At 47.4% G+C, this 6,000-nt stretch overlaps 1 long non-coding RNA gene across 1 annotated transcript in view; it reads left to right on the top strand.

Annotated features, from left to right (window-relative positions):
- The first annotated feature begins 614 nt into the window (after nucleotides 1–614).
- LOC138259309 (uncharacterized) overlaps nucleotides 615–6,000 on the top strand; it is a 1,077,686-nt gene continuing 1,072,300 nt past the window's right edge. Inside the window, exon 1 of the long non-coding RNA XR_011198704.1 lies at nucleotides 615–660. This is a non-coding gene — a long non-coding RNA (uncharacterized lncRNA). The remainder of the gene's footprint in view (nucleotides 661–6,000) is intronic.

The following is a 6,000-nucleotide window of genomic DNA, read 5'->3' as shown; positions in this document are numbered from 1 at the left end:
CCAGATGACGTTGATGGGGCCTCATCCTCACTCTCCGATGAGGATTTTCTTGCCGCTACCGATGATTGTGCACGCTTAGACTGATCAGTCCTGGCCACGCCAGCTTGCAGTGCCCTGGTGACAGCCATTTCACCCATATCCTGCACTTCCTCACTAGACATGAGGGGAGTACCCCTGCCAGGTACCTGTGGGTTCTCAGGAAGAGCAATGCTACCCTCCCCTCCCACCTCCGAGGAGGAAGAAGAGACAACCACGTCTCTTTGCTGGAGCTTTAGGCATGGTAACCAAAATAACACTGCCTTTCATTCCAAAACACTACCCTACATATAGGACCCTGGTCCTCCCTAACAGGGCTCCACCAAACCCTAAAAAGGTCACAATCCTTGTAAAAATCCAAAAAACCACGGGCAGAACGCCCGTCCTACCTGACCAGCATCCAAAAATTGAAGTTCCTCGGTCCTCGCGGCTCCGCGGCGCGGAAACCCGGAAACTAACGCCCCAGCCACAGAGGGCCGGCTGACCCCGTCAGCCGGCCTCCAGGACACGCCTCTCGAGCAACCCTGCTGCTCGTTCAAGACGCGCCCCAGCCGTAGCACTCCTCGCGGAGCTCCGCGTCCCGAGGAGTGCCTCCATCGACGACCTCCAGGCCCCGCCGTGCAGGTAAGAAAGGGAAAGAAAACCGTCTAGCGTGGGCTAGACAAAAGAACAGGAGGGGATAAGGGTGGGGGGGGTTTTTGAAAGGGGAAGGGAGGGTCTAGGGGGGAGGCAGGAGGCCTCATTGGTTAAAAGGAAGGCGAGGGAGGGACGGGAGGTAATGCTCGACATGCAGATGATAATGGTGGTCTTCTGCCGCAGATTAGTTTAATTCCATGAGCCACAAAACTGTGCATTTGTGCTGTGCAATACTGTCCCGCATGCATGGTGATCTCATCTCTCCCCATCCCATCAATATTTTTTACATCGGGTTCCATGCATACACCAGACACACACTACTGTTCCATCTAGGTACAAAGCTCTTGTTTGAGGTGTTACACGTACAGTGAAAATGGACTGTGTAAAGCGAGGCCTTCAGGAGCTAGACTCGTATAATGTCAAATATGTGAAACAAAATCAATGTTGATTTGCAATAGAACTATACAATAATATCTGCAACTACGTTATTTTTTACTATGTATATTTTGCTTATCTGTGAGAATTTTACATAAGCTTCTTTGCCAAAGCCAAGAGGTAGGTCTTGCTGCCTAGCAGGATGCGCCACACCCTCCCTGCAAGTGAAGACAAGCATTGGCAAAACCAATATGTCTTATCTATGTTAGAGCTATTGTCGTTCTCGATGTGTTTTAGTCGTGTTGTGCAGCATGGAGGCTTATGTGCATCATTGCTGAAAGGAAAGAAAAGAAAAACAATATGACGTTATCAGTGTTGGCTGAACCATAGCGCCCTTTTCTCATTATTTTAAGCCATGCTACACATCAGCCCCACTGCTTCACAGCATGCTTAAAAGATTGACAAATCCAATAGCTCTTGCTTAGCCGAGACATATTGGTTTTGACAATGCGTGTTTAATTTCAGACCCCCCTCCTTAAATCTATCATTTTTATTCACCTGTACTATGCCCTTCCTGCTGCCTCCCGCCTTCAATTCACCCAAAAAAAGGGTTTTAGTTCAAATCTCTTTTCCTCTACCCGGGCTCCCACTGCTAAGAATGTATCTTGTTTGCACTCGCATGCGTCTCAGTCTCGCTCCTCAGTTCTCTCAATTCCAGAATGAGAATCCCACGGTTCCTCCCGTCATCAACCCCTCTCCCTCCCGTATCTCCCATTCCTCCTCATTTGGTGAATCTCCATCAGGGCCTTAATTACAAACATTCATTAGCACATGCTTAGTTACACAAAGACTAGAACAGAATATAATAGTTATCTGGGAAAACTCTGATTAATAGTCCGTGCATTGCTCTGGGAATCGTGTTCACAATTAACAGAGGCCACGTTGGTGTGTAATATTAATTGGATGCATTGTATTATGCAAATCAAACTGAAAAATACCCAACCAGGCATCTCGGCAATCGAAGGCGGTTTCCGATTCTGAGATGTTTGGTTTTTCGAGAGAGGGCCATCCTCGCCCTTGAGAGGGGTTAGTTAGGGTATTACAAGCAGGCAGGGCGGGTGCGGGGAGACACGAAGGCTATGGCTTTAAGAAAAATGTCTGCTATCAGGGACGTTCGGTGAGACTGATGGAGAGATGGGGGAAGGGGTTACAGTAGAGAGAAGGGTTTAGAGAAATAAGCACTTGATCCTATCCAGACACACTGACATTCAGATGTCAATATTTTCCAGTTTCAGACAAACAACTTGTTGCCATAGATACGGCAAGGGCATCCATGAGCCGCGGCCTGGAGGGTCCTCAACTGAGAGCACGGAGAGCAAATCGTTCGTCTGGAAAATACGAGCTTCAAATAAAATCGCTTGGGCTTTAGCAGCTCCTGCTATCCAGTGCCGAGGCCACACCCGCAGCTCTGTCAAAGCAGCTCTGCTCTGCAGCAACCCTGCTACTCTATGACTGAGTCCACGCGCACAGCTTCGTGAAAGCACCATTGCTTCCAGTAACCCTGCTATTTTAGTATTGATATTAAACGTGCAGCTCTCTAAAAATGCCCCTGAGTTACATCATCACTCACAACCCTGTTCTTCCAGGTTCCAGGACTTATGACACCATGTGCTGCTGTGCCTACGCACCTCTGCCATGCAGCAACTCGGATATTTCTGTACTGAGACCATGAGCACAGCTCTATCAAGGCACCCTTGTTTATGGGCAGCCTGTTGATCCATATCTTGGGTTACACAGCTCTGCCAACGCACCCTCTGCCCTACAACAACCTTGCTTGCTAATGCTATTAGAGTTATGGACCCGCACATGTAGCACTGTCAAAGTATCCTTATCCTGAAACAACCAGTGCCGTTCCACCTATGAGACAACACACACAGCTCTGTCAAAGCACCTCTGAATCGTGCTGCAGCACACCTGCTTTCCTGAACGAGGCTAATTCAGCGCTTTTCCAAAGGAGCTCAGTCTTGACCATCTCTGCTATAGTCCAGTACAGAGAACCACAGAGCACCTCAGACCTGACGCCCCTGGCCGTATCAGGCCTGAGAACGACCGACGGAGATACCCTTCATAATATTTCCTAATCCAGCCTAAACGAGACTAACACAAAAACACAGTAACACGGCCACACACAAACACAGCGACAAGTACACACACATACACACAATCAAACCTCTAACCTGAACTGCAGCAGTCTTTCCTGGTTCGATATCGATGATCATGTTATTTATAAACCTCTTCCGATATATCACAGTCTCGACTTGCCCTACAGTCTGTTATTCCGAAGAAAAAACAAAAACAAAACGGGCACACACACACAATTCGCTCGCGCGCGCACACACACTCTCTCGCCAACCTGAGCTGCAGCAGTATCTCCTGGTCCCTCATGGAGGTCTATATAAGGTACTTCTTATATATCACAGTCTCGACGTACTGTGGTGTCTGATATTTCAATATTACCAAGGATTGGCAAAGCCAACGTGTCTCCCTTTTGTGAGAGCTATTGACTTTGCCAATGTCTTTTAGCCATGTTCTACTGTAGCGTGGCTTCTGTCAGCATGGCTAAAAATTAGTGGCGTTGCTTAGAGTGGTGTAGACAAGAGTGGAGTACAGTGGGTAAAGTGGAGTGGTATGGAGCAGAGTGGCATGGAGTAGACTGGTGTAGAGAGGCACAGAGTGGAGTAACATGGAGTAGAATGGCTAAGAGTGGAGTAAGGGGCATAGACTGGAGTTGGCATAACAGAGTGACTTAGAGTAGAGTGGTGTAGAGTGGAGACGTATAGAGTAGAGTGGCATAGAGCAGAGTGGTGCAGAGTGGAATTGTGTGGATTGGAGAGGCATGGAGTGCAATAGAGTGCAGAGGAGAGTGGCATGGTGTGGGGTGGAGTAGAATGGCATAGAGTAGAGTGGAGTGCCGTAGAGTAGATTGGCATAGAGCGACATAGAGTAGAGTGGAGTGGTGTAGAGTGAAGTGGAGTGGAGTGGTGTAGAATGGCTTAGAGTAGAGTGGAGTAGCATACAATACATTGCCTTTGAGTGGTGTAGAGTAGAGCAGAGTGGCATAGAGTGGCGTAGAGTAGAGTGGAGTGCTGTAGAGTGGCCTAGAGTAGGGTGGCGTAGAGAGGCATTGTGTGGAGTGGAGGTAAGGAGTAGGTTGGTATAGAATGGCATGGAGTGGCATAGAGAAGAGTGGCATAGAGCGGCATTGTGCGGGGTGGAGGTGCATAGAATAGAGTGGCGCGTATTCTTGAACACATATGTGTAATCATAATTATGTCAGGAGTTATGCAGTGGCTAAACATGATGAGATTCACCATGAGAGTAACTTGCAGAACCTACACTATTATGCCACTAAGCTATTGATCACACCCCGAAATCTGAAAGGGGAGGAGACAGAGATAATTCTGACAATGGGAATTCAGAGACATCAATTTGTAAAACAGCATGAATCCAAAAGACCTGAATCTATGAGGAATTATTTATACATCTAACTTAACTCAAAATGAATTAGGAAACAGGATTAACCCAACACAGGGTAATAATAATATATAACCACGAGCGTAAAAAGTATTAAAGTAATGGAACAAAGAGAAATAGTGTCTGAGTCAGAAAATCTCTTGTTCAGACTAAAGGAATGGCAACATGTATTTAGCAACAACACATCCAGTTGAAGCACACATTTTTAGAAGGGATTAGAAATGGGGTCTGTAGTTGGCAATGGCTCGCGCCTTGTCCAAGAAGGGACCCTCAATCTAATAAGGGTAAGAGAGTCACACAGATAAGATAACCCATGGTCACCCTCTTGGTAGCTTGGCTCAAGTAGTTAGGCTTATCTCAGAGGCAATGTGTAAAGTATTTCTACACACACACAGTAACACAGTGAAAACACCACAAAAATACTCCATGTGAATTTAGAAAAATAGGATATATTTACATGAGTAAAACAAGACCAAAACAAAAAAAATCCTACAAGCACAAGTAAAGATACGAGGTTTCAAATATTAAATGTGGTATATGACTTGGAAACACAATAGCTCCAACTGGGGTTATCACGACAGCTTGATGGAGTCGCTTCCAAAAGATCGGCGCCACCAGCGAGAGACCACGACCATCAACGGAGTGGTGTAGCACCTGCTTACAGTACCTTGGAAAATGATCAGGGAACAAAGATGTTGCACGGAGTCAGGGAGGTGAGGCATCGCCGGGGCGGGGTCGATTCCTTACTGCCACTGAGGAGGTGAGGGATTGGTTCCTTACTGCTAGGCGGTGGGGAGAAGGCTCCTTATGGTTGCAGAAAAGTTGATGCAGAGTTAGCGGTGAGGCATCGGTTTTTACAACAAGGCGAGGGTCAATGAATCCAGCAGGTCAAGACGTGAGGCGCTGACATTGCGGTGTTGCAGTCACACCATGGGTCTACAGGTGCTGCAGCGGAATTGGAGTCATAAGCCACGGATGTCGGTGACACTGTACTCTGCACTCATGCTGTGGTGGGACCTCAGAAGTGCTGCAGCAGCATTGGGCCTGCGTTGTAGGTCACAATCATTACACTCAGCGCGGACCACAGCACCAGTGCAAGCAGTAGTATGGAGTAAGAGAGTGGCGCCAGTTCCGAAGTCGTTCTGGAAGTCAATGCACTAATTTCTTCCTTGTTGCACCAGAACTCACACCCAAGGGCACAGGAACTGGATTTATCACTAATTGGCAAGTCAGGACTCTCAGCAGAAGAGCCCAGGCACTAGCAGATGAAGTCTTTGATGTCCCTGAGACTTCTTAACAGGAGGCAAGCTTAGTGCAAGCCAATGGAGAACCTTTGGAAGTAGAATGCAGAAAGCCAAGTCCAAACCCTTCATTTCTAGTATAGAAGCAGCAAGCAGCAGGCCAGTGCACCAAAGCAAC

The sequence above is a fragment of the Pleurodeles waltl genome, chromosome 9 (genome assembly GCF_031143425.1).
Source record: "Pleurodeles waltl isolate 20211129_DDA chromosome 9, aPleWal1.hap1.20221129, whole genome shotgun sequence".
Classification (NCBI taxonomy): Eukaryota; Metazoa; Chordata; class Amphibia; order Caudata; family Salamandridae; genus Pleurodeles; species Pleurodeles waltl.
This window is presented reverse-complemented; position numbering and strand designations above follow the sequence as displayed.